At 46.7% G+C, this 14,665-nt stretch overlaps 1 non-coding gene across 1 annotated transcript; it reads left to right on the top strand.

The window, feature by feature from the left end:
* The first annotated feature begins 7,631 nt into the window (after positions 1-7,631).
* Positions 7,632-7,750, top strand: LOC112479919. Its single transcript, XR_003046383.1, has one exon. It is a non-coding gene; the product is annotated as a 5S ribosomal RNA (ribosomal RNA).
* Positions 7,751-14,665: the final 6,915 nt, after the last annotated feature.

Here is a 14,665-nt window from a genome sequence, read left to right as displayed (position 1 = left end):
TTGCTGTTACTGGTGCTCGCCCAAGTCCAAGTCCAGTGCTCCCCATCTGCCTCCTCTTTGCAGATCAAGCCTGTGATTGAAGTTCATTGAAAGGAGGCATTTAAGGCTCATGGTTTATTCTGCTTATTTATTGGAGACAAATGTTTTTCCTTAAAAATTAAGTAAATTGAGTAAAAATTAAGTAATCGAGTTAGTGATCACTAAATGAGGCCAAACCGGGTCTGGCCTTCCCCACAGCCAATTACTCCAGCAGCAGCGGCTGCAGAAAAACAGGCGGCTTCACTGGCAGCCCCACGCCTTGCCCCCAATTCTCTCTATTCATTTCTCGGTTCAATAATTTATTTTGCTTGGTCACGTTCAGGTGGGAGTGGCTGGCTGCCTGGCTGTGGCAGCTCTGTCAGTTAATGTGAGGAGCCGGGGGGAGGAGGACAGAGGGAGGACGAAGTACAGGAGACGACTTGCTGGGTCAGATGTGTGATGCCCCAGACCTCAGAGCAGCCCCAGAAGGAGCAGACACAAGCACCCGAAGCTGATGCCGCGCGTGTCAGTTATGAGGGATAGACAAACTGGAACACCAGCTCCCAGGCGGCTCCTGGCCTCTGCACCTTTTCCTCAAAACCCCGGGCTGCGATTAGACACAGTCCCCCGGACGCCCAGCCTTCCTGCTGTTTTCTGTACAAAACCACGTAAAGGTGAAAAAGCCTGGGCTTCCAAGCCACCAAAAGTGGGGTTGAGTTCTGCTCATCAGCCGTGTGACCCTTGGCAAATGAGCAAATCTTTCTGAGCCTCAGTTTCCTCATCTGTAAAATGGGGATACTCATATCCAGAGTTAAATGAGATCATACGTGTAATACAGCTGGGTGCTGATCTCGTTTCATGACGCCTCACATTGGGCTGCCGGCTACGAGGTGGAAAACTGCACATTTGACGAAACAAATATCTATGTCTTTAACTATTTTCCTCTTGAATCAAACATACTTGCCCACATCGACCTGCCACCCATTTTTCTCAGATTTTCCCTTCTTTGAGTACTTTATGATATTTTTCATTGTCCAGTATTGGTGACCTTAAAATGGCAGTGCCACTTATAACCTGAAGTGATAAATATTTGGTTACCAGATCAATCTTTGACTGGTGCATTTCTTTAAACTATTTTTTACCACACACACAATTATGGCCTTATCCAGACTTATTCTGTGGCAGCACGTCTCAAACAGTTTTGTTAAACAGTAAATCCATGGGATTATTAATAAATGTTACTTATACAAAGAGTCTGTGAACAAACGAATTTGGAAAATACTGGGTTAGACAAAGTTAAACAAATATTCTTTACTTTAGGACTTTCCCAAGTCTTTAGTATGCTAATGCATGAAAAGACAAGGATAGGATTCAGCATTTCCCAAACTCTTTTGCCTGTAGGATCCTTTTTGACCTGGTGGAGCATTTGAAAGCACTGGTATCTTCTAGAAGAGTGTTTCTTAAACTTTACTGTGCACATACATCAGCTGGAGGTCTTGTTAAAATGCAGATTCTGATTCAGGAGGTCGATTCGTGGGTGGGGACTGGGATTCTGCATTTGTGACACTGATGTCACCGATTTACAGACCAGACTTGGAGAAGCGAGACTCTGAAGGGCTATCACCTGACATATGACTTGGGGAGAAATTCTCTTTATTAGGGAATTCAGCAGAAGACTGTGGTCTCGAATTAAACTATACTTTGGAGCAGTAGATAACATATTATCCAGCAATCAGAATATATCCAGTTCTAGGGGAAACAGGAGAGCTGGTCCCGACTGGTCGAACTTGGAGATGACATTTCACATGTCAGTTCTCTCGTCTGTAAAATCCATCTAGCTTGCACTAGCCCCATGCAGTTGCTATGAGGATGAAATTAAATTTTGAGAAGGAGCACTTCGTACAAACCCCATCACTATATCAACGCTGGTTAGAAGGTTAAGGTCCTCCTGGGACATGAGAATGCAGAGGAAGCCAATCTTTAGATACAAAAGGAAGATAAAGAAGATGAGAGAAGGAAAGGCAGAGGAAAGACAAGGAGCATTGGCTTTAATCTCTTCTCAGCGCCATTTTCCTGCCTTGGATTTGGTTAGATACCATCCTACCCTGAGAGTAAAGTCCCCGTTTTTCTTAAATCAGCACCTGGCTCTTTATAATACAAGTAAAAGAATTCTATCTACAGGGTCCCATTAATTCTTCTCCAGTAACATGTCTCAAATCTGAGACTTCATTTCCACCTTACTTGGTCCCACCCAGAAAAACCTCTCTACACTTAGATAGTTGCAATAATCGCCCAGCTGATATTCACCTAGTTTGTCACCTTTATAAGATTATTGTTTTTCTAAAATAAATATAAAGAATACAAACATAAGGCATTAATGTATTCTCTTACTCAAAGGGAGTCCTGAGTGCCCATTGTTAAACTCTGAACTCCTTTCCCTGATATTCAGGCTCTTCAAAACTTCCAAAAAATGATCACCATTCACTATCTGATGCATAAGCTTCAAGTAACATAATGCCCAACATAAACTACCTTAAGAGTAACAGGTAATATAGTAGATGCTACAAACTGGCTCACTCGACACTCACTCCAATCCTCCCTTGGATCTTCCAGTGTTAAAGAGGCCGGAAGGTCAGACTGCATTTCCCAGCGCTCCGAGGGCTGGAAGAAAAGCATGGCCTTTCTGGAGGCACCGTATGCCTCGTCCTTCCCTCTGCCTCACGATGCACTTCCTGGGCCCAGCCCCCACCCCCGACACACTTATCTACCTTGGGCATCATTTCTAAGGCCGCATGGCCAAAGCCATAAATCTGTGCCCTTGTTTAGCGTGGCGTGTCCTCTACCTCTAATCCAATCTCCCCTCTGCGTGTCCTCGGTGCTCGCTCATTCAGTTTGACAGCTATTTAATAAAACTATTTGCTTTCCTTTGACATGAGGCAGAAGTGGTGGGTGTTGAAGAGCCGCGAGGCCCTCGTGGACAATGAAACCCTTTCCCACTCAACACTCTTCCAGCTCAGTACAGATAAATTGTGGAGAACTTGAAATTAACCCAAGCTCTCTTCTTTTCTTAAGGAAAAAAAAAAAAAAATCACTGGAGACCCAAGAAACAGCAAGTGTAGTAAGTGAAAGGGATGGCAGGAGAAATCACATTTCCTGGCTCCAAGGTCAGGGGTGAGCCCAGATCAGGGGCCTTTGAGCCTTTCCTCAATCTAGCTTTTATCACTTCAAAGCAGAAGGTCTTAAAGGAATGCCCTTTATGACTGATTCTGTCTTCAAAAACACGAAAGAAAAAAGCATGTTTTCTTAAGCTCACTTGCTGGAAGCCAAGAGATTTCTCTAAGATGCTGAGGGCACAAACCTCCACAACCAGGATACGATTTGGTGTGACGGAAACGGCACCGGTTTCATAATCAGCAGACCAGGCAAGAATTCCGAGTCCGCTTCTCGCAAGATTGATGACTTTGGGCCATTTATCTCAGCTCTCTGAGCCTTAGTGTCTTTCCGTATGAAATGGACATGTTATTCACCTCACCAGGTTGTCCTTAGGATGAAATGAGCGAGTAAATGGGGACGTGCTTGGTGTACAGCATGTGCTTAACAAAGTGTAGCTAATATTATCTATTGCTAGTAGTAGTAACAAGCAAATCTGACATCCACTCCGTCTTCAAATATCCGTGTATCCCTGCTTTTAGTTGGCGTATTACCTTGAATACATTTATCTGGTTTTCGCTTGCATTGGTTAATCCGCATGGGCAGCAGCAGCCTCTCAATCCTACGGTCCTTGTGATTACTACTTCCCTCTTTACACTCAGTACACCTCCTAACACAGCCCTTCCACTGATATCTGAACCATGTCCATCGCCAGTACGAGTTTTAACAATCATACCATAGAGCACCCTAAGAATTCTTCATGCTTTAACTAGTGATAGGTTCTCATTGTCAGCTGGCTGCCCCTTTAGCCAGCTCTAAAATCCCATTTTTAAAGTCCACTCCTAGGAACATTTATGGTTCCATTTTCTGAGATCAGATGCTGAAGTAGAAAATTTGGTGCAGAAAGTTTACTGGTGCATGCTCTCGAATGATACACCTGTGAAGCAGTGAGGAAGGCAGGGCTGGGCGGAGGGAGAAGCTGACTCCATGATGTTGTCGTATCTGGGGCCACGGCTAATCCTACAGGGAGCTTTGTAAAAGAGATGGCCCTTTGGAGTCCCCAGAGTGAAACAGGGAGGACAGGCCTTTGAATCCCTGCATTGGACGGTCATTAGTCACTGCTACTTCCTGCAAAGAAGATAATTGGACAAGGCGGTTCCCTGCAGCCAACGGCAACGCCCAGTAAGGAATGCGAAGCTGGGTTATCCTGGCCGATGTTCCCAGCAGTTGGGGCTAAAGGAACGCAGACCACAGACCACAGTCCCAGAGAAGGCAACTGGGCAGAGCTCCACAGTGTCCACTACATCAGGCAACCAACATCCCCCCTTAAGAGAGAAAATATTTCCATCACTCCAAAAAATTCTTGGTACCCTTCGCAGTCCATCTCTCCCACCTCACGTCACCTGCTCGAGAAAAATATTACTCTTATTTCTATCACCATAGATTCTTTCTGTGAGTTCTAAGAGTTTGTATAAATGGAATCACAAAAAAAAGTAATCTGTAGTGTCTGGTGTTCGTGACGGTTTTTAGATTCTTGAACAAGCCTTTGTGTAAACACACACTTTCGATTCTTTCAGGCAAATGCTTAGCAATGGAATAGTGGGCACGGGGTAGGTATATTCTTAACCGTTAAGGAATAAGCGCTGAAGTTGCCCAAAGTGGTTTTACCATTTCGCTGTCTACCCGCAGCATGTGGGAGCTCCACCTCTCCGTATCCAGGTGATTCAGCCTGAGTGTCGTCAGCTCTCCAAGGGACAGCGAGTCGATAACACCTCGTGGTCTCTGATTTGTATGTTCTCAAGAGTAATGATGCTGAGAACTCTGCATGTGTTTATGGACCACTGTATATTTGGAAAGTGTTTGTTCAAGTCTTTTACTTTTTTATTATTGGGTTGGTTTATCTTTTTATTACTGATTTGTAGGTGTGCTTTATATATTCTGGATGCAAGTTAGATATACATATTGTGAATATTTTGCTAAGACGTTGGCTTTCTGTTTATTATCTGGACAATGTCTTTTGATGAACAGAAATTTTTAGTTTTGATGAAGTCCAATTTATTTATTTTCATTATAGTTCGTGCTTGGTGTTCTAAGAAATCTTTTACCTTTTCCCAGGTGTGAAGGTGCGAGGATACTCTTTATTTTCTTCCAGAAGCTTTATTACATCATTCTTAAAGTCACTTTTAATGCCACGTTAAACCTCCTCCTTTCTCGTTGTAGTTTTGAGGCTGCTCTTCTCCATTAGAGCCAGGGAGGCGAGCTTCCCCTTTTAAAAAGGAGGCCTGCAGATGGAGTGCACACGGGGCCGTGACCCTTGGTGTGCGGCGTGGCAGGCTGCGGCCTCACTCACCTCCAAGTGCACAGTGCACGTGCACGGCCTAGAGCTTGCGTCTCCCGCCCTGCGACACCTGCCACTTCCCGGCGACACCACAGCCTGCTGTCCCTGATGTTTCAATGGGCTGGGCTGAGACTCTACAAGGGCTCCAGCTCACTTTGGGTTCCTGAAAACATTTATTTGGTATTTTTCAAGGAGGTCAGTTTCAATTCTCCATGACTCTGGCTTCACCCCTTCTCACCTTTGAAGATTAAATCTGGTGGTGAGGGGGGAGGGGAGAATCCGCGCACTGGCCTCTTTTATCTAAAGCCCTTTCTGAATCGAATGAGGGGGCACAGGCCCTGGAAATGGGGTTGTTGCTGGCCCTGCTCAAACCTTCTTCACAGTGAATCTGCCTGCCCCGCACCCTTTGCCACCTGGGCCATGTTTTGTGCCCTGTGACACGTGAGCCATAGCTGATTCCATCAGTGTGAGTCCCATGACCCAGGTCTCATGATCCCGGAGCACCAGTCAGAGGCTGGCCAGCACTTTTCCAGTGGCCCCATGAAAAGATAAGGTCCTCTCGTGATCAGATCCTTGTTTTCGAGAATTTGAACCGAAACACATGGGAAGAATCTGCGAACGTTCAATCAGAGGTGAAGTAAGACGTAGCAAGAAAAAGGTCAGGGGGCTGAGGACGGCCATGTGTAAACCTGTGGCAGAGAAGCAGAAATCCTGAGCAGACAGAGGGGCATGGAGTACGGGCAGACAGAGCCAGAGGTCCAGGGAAGGACAGCGGTTCTCGACGTGCCTAGGTTCCAGACGCCACAGACAGATGTTTGCCCAGGGAGCCACCACCAGCCCGTCAACCACCGCAGCTAAGAGATACCTCGTGAGGGTCTCTGTTTTCATCCCAGTGAAGAGAGCAGAGCTGAGGAAGCAAGATAAAGCAAGTGAGTCAAAAGAACGTGAGGAAGGTGACTACTGCTCACTCTCCAGGATAAATATTTCTCAGAGAAATTGTTTGGGGGCTTGTTCAGCGCGACCCCGCTCCATTTCCAGTGGCACCCTCCCATCCCAACTCGCCTGGGAAGGTCAGAGGGGACAGACCCGCCAGACCTGTGAGGAAGGTCAATGCGTTTTCAGTGAGCCGGAGAGTCTGTCACTGAGCAGCGGCTCCCAGTTACCGGCCGTGTGCACGTGTGTTTTTTTAGCCAAATCTTTAAGTGCTCACTTCTAGAACTGTGTTCAGGAAATAAGAACTCAGAGGAACAGAAATGTGACTCTTGAAAATGGCCGTCCTGTTGGGATCAGGGGACACTCGTACAGCATCTTTGCAAAATTCTATGATGTCAAACCTGGGAGTGAAGTGCTTTTTATCAAAACCACTTATTAAGGGAGCGACCTTCTAAGCAAGGCTGTGGTCACTTTGCGCCCACAGAGCAACACCCACGAGGATGCGTGCTTTCCTATTGTGCTAAGGGAACACAGACCACGGCTGCATGCTCTGGATAGTGACTTCACATTCAGTATGTGCATGAGCTGAACACAGGGATGTGGTCAGTGAGGTTTGTTCACACACACACGCACACACCTGAAAATGGAGGATAATCACACACACACACACACACACACACACACACACACACACACACACACCCGAAAATGGAGGATAATCAGACAGGCAACAATTGGTTCACGGGAATTTGCTCTTCGGAAGAAAGCTCGCAGCTCACTGGGGAGCGCCTCAGCTGATCAGTGAGAAAAACCATCGCAGCAACGAGCAAAGGAGTGTTCTAGCACTTTCCTTTACACTGCAGAAAATCAAGACATTTTGTGCTGTTAGTATCAGGCAAATGGGGGGGAACGTCCTCAAGCTGAAAGTAAAGGATGGTTTTCAAAAGCAGAGGTAAACACTGGGACCCTGCGTCTTGTGTGTGTGTGTGTGTGTGTGTGTGTGTGTGTGTGTGTGTGTGTATGTGCGTGTGTGTGTGTGAAATACATCCCATACTCAAAGAAAGTGCAAGCTGGGAGAAACCTGAGCAACCCTAGCCCAAGTTCCTGTTTAACAGGTGAGGAAGACAAGGCACAGAGACCTCCTGAAAAACTAATTATTGGTTCTAAGTTGTCTACGGCCATGTTACCCTAAGTCTACGGCCGTGCCACCCTGAAGAAGCCTGATCCCGTCTGATCTCAGAAGCTAAGCAGGGTTGGGCCTGGTTAGTACTTGGATGGGAGACCATCTAGGAAGACCAGATGCTGTAGGCGTAAAAAATAAAAAAAAAATACTAAAAGATCGTAAGCTGACAAGGTCCTTGCAATCTGTGAGGTCAACCAAGGGTTGCCTCGCCTAAAAAAAAATGGTTCTAAATTTACTGGGCAGAGATCATGAATAACGACATTCTGTCTATAGCACTGAACACATTAGGACAAATATTATGACAAAAATCACAAAATGTAGGTAATGCTGGAGTTCGGAGAGGCCCGGGTGGAGACTGAACGCTGCCAGTGGCTCCCAGCAGAACACAATTAACATGTTTATTTATTGTGCTTCTGTTTGAAAGTCTATATCGCTAACTAGTTTTAGTGGGTTCAAAGTGTGCTACGCAGACGGCACCATCTGTGTCACAGGAAGCAGCTTTGTAATGCATAATCTTGGATCCCAGCCCCCAAGCTGTCTCCTAGCCCGCAACGGGGTCCCCAGGGGGTGCACGCAAGAGGGTCCCCAGGGGGTGCGTGAAGCACTGCTCCAAGACGTCACTGGCGTGGCATTTTCCCAAGAAAAGGAAGCGCAAGTCCCACCAGCTACGATTCAGCAGCAAGGGAGGCTCCTGGGCTGGTTATAAATGGAAGCGTTCGTATTCATTTCTTAGAGCGGCTAACAAATGACCACAAATGTAATGTCTTATAAAACAGAAATGTATTCTCTCATCGTTCTGGAGATCGGAATCCAAAATCAAGGTGCCAGCAGAGCCACAGCCCCTCCAAAGCTCCAGAGAAGGAATTTTTCCTTGCGTCTTCCAGATTCTGGCATCTTCGGTACTTCCTGCTTTGTGGCTGCACCCGTCCGATCTGTCTCTTTCTCCTCTGTGTCTCAGATGTCCCTCTGCCTCTCTTTTATGTGGACCCTTGCTACTGGATTTAGGACCTGCCTAGATAATCCAGGATGATCTTACTTCGAGATCCTTAATTCTATCTGCAAAGACCTCTTTTTCCAAACAAGGTGACATCCACGGGTTCTGTGGGTGAACATAGGCTTTGCGGGCCACTGTTCAACTCACTACCACGTTATGGGGATCAGTGAGGGAGACAGTCTCCAAGACTTGAGGGCCTGGCACAAGGGAAGAGAAAAGGCTAGATGCTGGAAATGACGTTCAACGCTTAGGGTCCCACGATTTGTTTTAGATCATTCAGCGAGAATCCTCACGGGCTTTAATCACCAGACAGAAGCAGAAAGAGAGGAGAGAGAGGCCTGAGTTTGCAGTCTCCCTAGGTCCTCATTGGAAGAAGAGCACGGAGGACAGTTAATTCAGGGCATCCTGAGAGCACTGTGCTCTGGCAATGAGATTAAAACATCACTGGCATTAGAAGTCAGTCTAAAGAATATCTCTTTTCTGTCAGCATCGCATTCCCCTCTTGCCCTCTCTATCTAGATGCACCCTCCTCTCTTTCCTTCCAGCCCCCTCCTCCTGACTGCTGGGCATCAGCCACTCCCAGACAGGCCCCCGCAGCCCCCAGCAGAAGCCCACCTCGACCCGCCCTCCCCATTCAGCCAAGGGCCCGACCTGTCAGGCTGTCCACATGCAGGTCTCCGTGCTAATTAGGAGGATTATCACTTTGCCAAGAAGGAACACGGACCCCGCGAAAGGCCTCTGTTAAGTGTCCTGGACATCGGGGACCCACTGCAAGCCGAGCTCTGGCGGCTGCTTGACAGAAGTGAAAGCGACAAGCTCCCCCAGGCCATGGAAGGAGCTGCGTCTCCGTCTCCATCCAAAGCCCCCAAACGTGGTCAGGGGTGCGCACACCCACAGGACGGGCACGGAGTTTTTTTAAATTGTGGTAACATGTACGCGACATAAAATGTACCATTTTAACCATTTTCCAAAGTGGCAGTAAGCACATTCTCACTGTTGCAAGCCATCATCGTCATCCATCTCCAGAACTCTTTTCATCTTGTGAAACTGAAAATCTGTCCCCATTAAACACGACTCCTCGTCTACCCGCTCCCGGCCCCTGGCAACCACCCTTTACTTTCTGTCTCCATGAATCTGACTACTCTCGGGGACCTCATAGAAATGGCATCGTATTGCGATATTTATCTTTTTCCGTCCGGCCTATTTCACTTGTCATAACGTTCTCGAGGTTCACCCACGTGGTAGCATGTGTCAGAATCTCCTTCTTTGAAAACCAAATAATATTCCATTGTGGATGGATGTCGCATATTATTTATCCATCAATGGCTTAGGACACAGATTTTTAAAGGTAAATATTTACTTTAAATTCTAAAGTCACTTCAACAGGAAGAAAGAAAATCCTCTAACAACCTAAAACCGAATAGCGAACAAAATTAAGGACGTCTTTGGCACCCACTGACAGCAAGTCAGCACATTTGGAAAAGAAGGAAGAAAACGCCTTCTTTTTTACACAAGGAAAAAGCTCCCAACTTTTCCAACAAGAGAGAAAATAGGAGTGTTCTGGGAACTCAACAGTTATGCCAATAACTGGCCGAGTTATGCCACTTACACCAAAGATCTAATTCATTCTGAAAGAGCCAAAGGACAATAAAACTCTATTTGCCATTCAAATGAGATTGAATGATTTGGAGGGAGCTTTGAGAATTATGAATCAAGCCTCGAGATCTTGGTACAGATCTGCAGGTGTGGGAGGGGCGGGCAGGGGTTTTCCAGGGTTTCCGAGATTCAGGGAAGTAGATCTGAAAGCCGATTGTCCCAGGACACACACTTCGAGAGACATCGATTTAGGTATTAAGTGGAAAGTAGACCGCCGTACTATCATATTCTCTGAAAATCACTTTTAAGCATTTTTCTAGTGGAGGCATGTTTACTTTATTATTTGTGTTTTTTTCTATCAGGACAGGTATGTTTTGAAAATCTTGGGTTACTAAATGTCTAGTTGATTAGATGATGGGTGAAAAGGACTTGATTATCGAACGGGAGCAAGAGATGCCTTTCATTTCAAGAAAAAGAAATTATACCTGACATTTATTTTTCCAATGGATCATTTCTATTTCTCAATTTTACCAGAAAAAATACCTGAGAAGGAGGACTTGTAAATGCTGGGACATGTAGTAACTCAAGTAACGAGAATTCTCTAGGTTGCGATTTACTGCATTCCATCTCGGTGAGAGAGAGACCTCCAGGGTAACCTAGCACCATAAGCAAGAAAGGTGTGACATCCATGTGGTCAGCGTTACCGGTCAGGAGAGGGTATTGAGTCACAGACGGTTGGGCGCTGAGAGTATTAAAACCAGCTCTTTCACGTCCTCGTGAGATGTACTACCCAGGCCAGAGCATGAAGGTAGAAAATACGGCCGCTTCTGCTACTCCATCATGACGTGTTAAATACACAATTAGGCCAACCCAGGCAGTGTGCTCTCCCGGATCCAGAACCTTCCAGGATTTAGACTCCCAGAGCTCAGTGTAACCGTCTCCCTTCTATTTCTTCACCTATAAAAGAAACATACCACCCACCCTGGCCTGGCCTTGCTATTATTCCAAGTGAATCCAGCTTGCCAAGGTCTTTCCTATCCATTCACTTTCCCCAAACACCGAAGTCCCTAATATTTCTCCACACACTGTACTGAAAAGAAAAACCACTGAGGTAGTGATATGATTCTCGAGATGCCTTTAACAGCAGAGTCTGTCCCCGGAGTTCAGAGGGCAGAGAGCACTGGGGTCCTTGTGACCACTTCGACTCTCTGGACGCAGGCAGCATCCGACAGCCAAAGGAGCTGACGCAGCAGCTGTGGTTGTTGGCATCCACTTTTCTCCTCCAAACCAAGTTCCAGGGTGGAATTTACCTAGCGGATGAGCAGTTGGTGGTCTTCGCTGGTGGTCGCCGAAAGGGAGGGAGCCGGATAGGAGTAGGCTTCGGAGTCTCCTCTGCAGACCGCTAGTTCGCTCTTTCTTTCAAGGGGACGGGAAAGGTGTTTCTGCCTGTGGCCTTCTCCCCAAGGCTCAGGTTTCTTGGGATGGATGGAAACCAGAAAAAAGAGTCCCCAAGCTTTGGCCGTGGAGGAGTCGGGCTGCTACCCTGCGATGGCATTCACGATGTTGTCTCTTTTCCTCCAAGACTCATTGGGAACCTTAAATGAAGTCCCATAATTTGCATTTTTATTTTTACTCTGCTTATGCCTTTCTCTTTGTAGTGAAGGACACGGTTTGTGATTATATCATTGCTGCTTGCTAGAAACAGATAATGATGACAATGATAATAATGACAATTATGCTACCACTTACTGTCCATTTCTTACGTGCCCATCACTGTGCTGTGGGCAGTACGGGCATCGTCTCACCTAAGAATAGGAGTCTGGGCCCAAACTGCCTGCGCCACACCACAGCATCTGAGACACAGTAACGAGATTATGATGTGAGTCGACGGTGGGAGAAACATAACAGTGTGTTTAAAAGCGTCGGTAATGCTTTGGTTGTTATCACTTGGAAAACCTGAATCAAGAGAGGAGCGTCTTTCGAATGGTGCACTGTATGTAGAACAGTCCCCCTGCAGAGTGCCAGACCTAACTTACTGCCTCTCCTCTGCTAGCCCCCACTGGCCAACGCGCACGTGGCTGCATCATTACCAAACCTCATCATTTACTCCCCAGATTGACCCTAAAAGGCTGTATTCTGTCTGGATCTGCCCTTTGGGGAATGACCAAAACAAAACTAACAGTTTAAAAAAACGAAAGCAGTTGAAACTGGAGGAAAGCGATGGCTCATTGGATCCCCACTCTACCCCTCCTGGTTGTGTGGCACTGGGCACATGGCTCAACTCCCTGAGCCTCGGTTCTTCATTGGAAAATAGTGATAAGAACAATTAAATGCAATGGATAGGCACTTAACAAATAACTTGAAACATTACATTTTAAAAAGTGGATTGTCTTTCAATCATCTCTGTAAAGACTGGAATGCGTGTTTACTTATCCACACCAGAAAACAAGATGATGCACTTTCTAAACAGAACTCGAAGCCCTCATTGAACATGTAATGTAATGAGCCATATGCCTTCCGGGTCATTCGTTTGCAGCTCTGAAAAGGTAGTTTCTCTGGCTCCCAAGGATGCGAACCTGTCTTTTGCTTCCCAGACAAGCGTCGGCCGGTGTCTTTGTGCTTTCCTCCGTCCTCGCCAAACTCTTGGAGAAGAGATTCTGTCAAGAGGTTGGTGTGCGGTAGATTCTAGAAACGAATTTTCTGTAACCTGACTGGTCTGAGACGCTGGGCTTCACACTGGGCTTTTCAGTGGCAACCCCGCTGCCTTCCTGCCACAGCCTTCCAGCCTGGCAGCTGCAGACAAACACTCCCCATCATCAAGGCCCAGCAAAATTCAACTCCTACCACGAAGCTCTGGGCCTAGCCCCTCTGATTGCTCTCCAGCCAGCCGCAAAGGGTTTGCTTGGCTGACTAAGGAGGGGTATTTACAATTAAAAAGAAAAAAAAAATGTCATCAGAGAACAAGCCTGTAGGGTCCTGAGGCATTCCCAAGGGTAGCTAATTGGAAAAACCATTCGCCCCCTTTAACGCCCCTCCCCCTAGGCTGCCCCCGGCCTTATCCGAGAGCAGCCACCCTATCTGTAAATGGCGACCATGGAAAATGTACCCTGGCGACTTCGTGTGAAAGATAGGCAAGGCTCCTAAAAAATCTTCTCGGAGGCTTATCACCTTCTTCTGGCTCCACGGCAGGCTGGGGCTCTGGGCTGGAGGAAACTGCCTGTCTGTGAGCCTAGACAGGGTCTCATCAACAACTGATAAGGCCCTCTGTGAACAAGCAGGCGCTGTGGGCTCACTTGCCTCGCAAATGCCAGAGACATTTGTAGAAAAGACACAGGGTCCAATGACCTCCGTGAAGGAGGCCGGGCAAGCCCACAGTGTGGGCTGCGAAGCAGGGCGGCCCTACCCCCACCTGGGAAAGGATAAAACCTAGAGGTCACTCCACAGGCCAGGGGACAAATGTCTGATGGTCAGTGGAGACATCTGTGTGCCAGCAATGCGCGTATGCCAGATGAATTAATCACAAAATAAGCTTCAATCTATTCGGATTCTAAACAATCAAAAAGCTCCTGTAATCAGAATTTCTGCAATCCTGTAGGAAGACAATGGATATTAAAATGACGGCCTCTCATACTGCAAGATCTTGATGTCCTTTCCAAATTGAACCACTTAGTTCAACAAAGCACAGCGTCAGGAAGGAAGAAATCAGATTTTAGATCCCCACTCTGCCCTTTCACTAGCCATGCAACATTAGATAAATCTGTTTCCCCAGGAAAATGCAAATATTTGCTCAGACTGGCTTTTGTTATGTGAAAGAGATTTAAAAATAAATAGTAGAACACTATATAAATAAAGTATTATTCCTTTAAAAAATACAAGGCTCAGACTCTATTCGGTGGTCCGTGCATTTATACACTCTAATCTTTGAAAATTGCTAATTCTTACTTAGCATGGTGGATGCAGTTGAGCGAATGCATACTGAGTTCCTTGTATGGTGGAAAATAACAAAGCAAAGACACAGCTCTCATACAAAACCCCATAACTTCAGGCAGGTGCCATAATGAAGGTGCGAACACGCTGGAATGGGGAAACCTGGCAGGAAGGTTCATGAGAAAGTCTTAGGAAGAAAGTTAATCGGAGGGCACTGTGTGGTCCAGAATCCTCTTCTTCGTATTGTTCCGAGTTGGAGTTAGCTTAGCCCAAAGAGGGATACAGACCATATTCAGACACGGACGTGAAGCAGCAGCCATTAGTTTCTGAAGGTCGTCACAGAGAGGTGCGGTACCAGGCACATACAGCATCACCGCGAGCCCCAGAGTCCCAAAGTCCCACAGACGCTTGGCAGCAGATGCCAAGGGCGCAGCTTTCCACGGACCTCTCTGCGTTTCGCCTTGGTGGCTGGAAGTGCTCAGCCTCTCAGACTGACTGCTGGCGACTCTTGCTTTGATCTTTTAAG

Source organism: Pteropus alecto, unplaced genomic scaffold (assembly GCF_000325575.1).
Source record: "Pteropus alecto unplaced genomic scaffold, ASM32557v1 scaffold21, whole genome shotgun sequence".
Taxonomy (NCBI): Eukaryota; Metazoa; Chordata; class Mammalia; order Chiroptera; family Pteropodidae; genus Pteropus; species Pteropus alecto.
The sequence above is the reverse complement of the archived record's forward strand: the minus strand, read 5'-3'. Positions and strand labels throughout refer to the sequence as shown.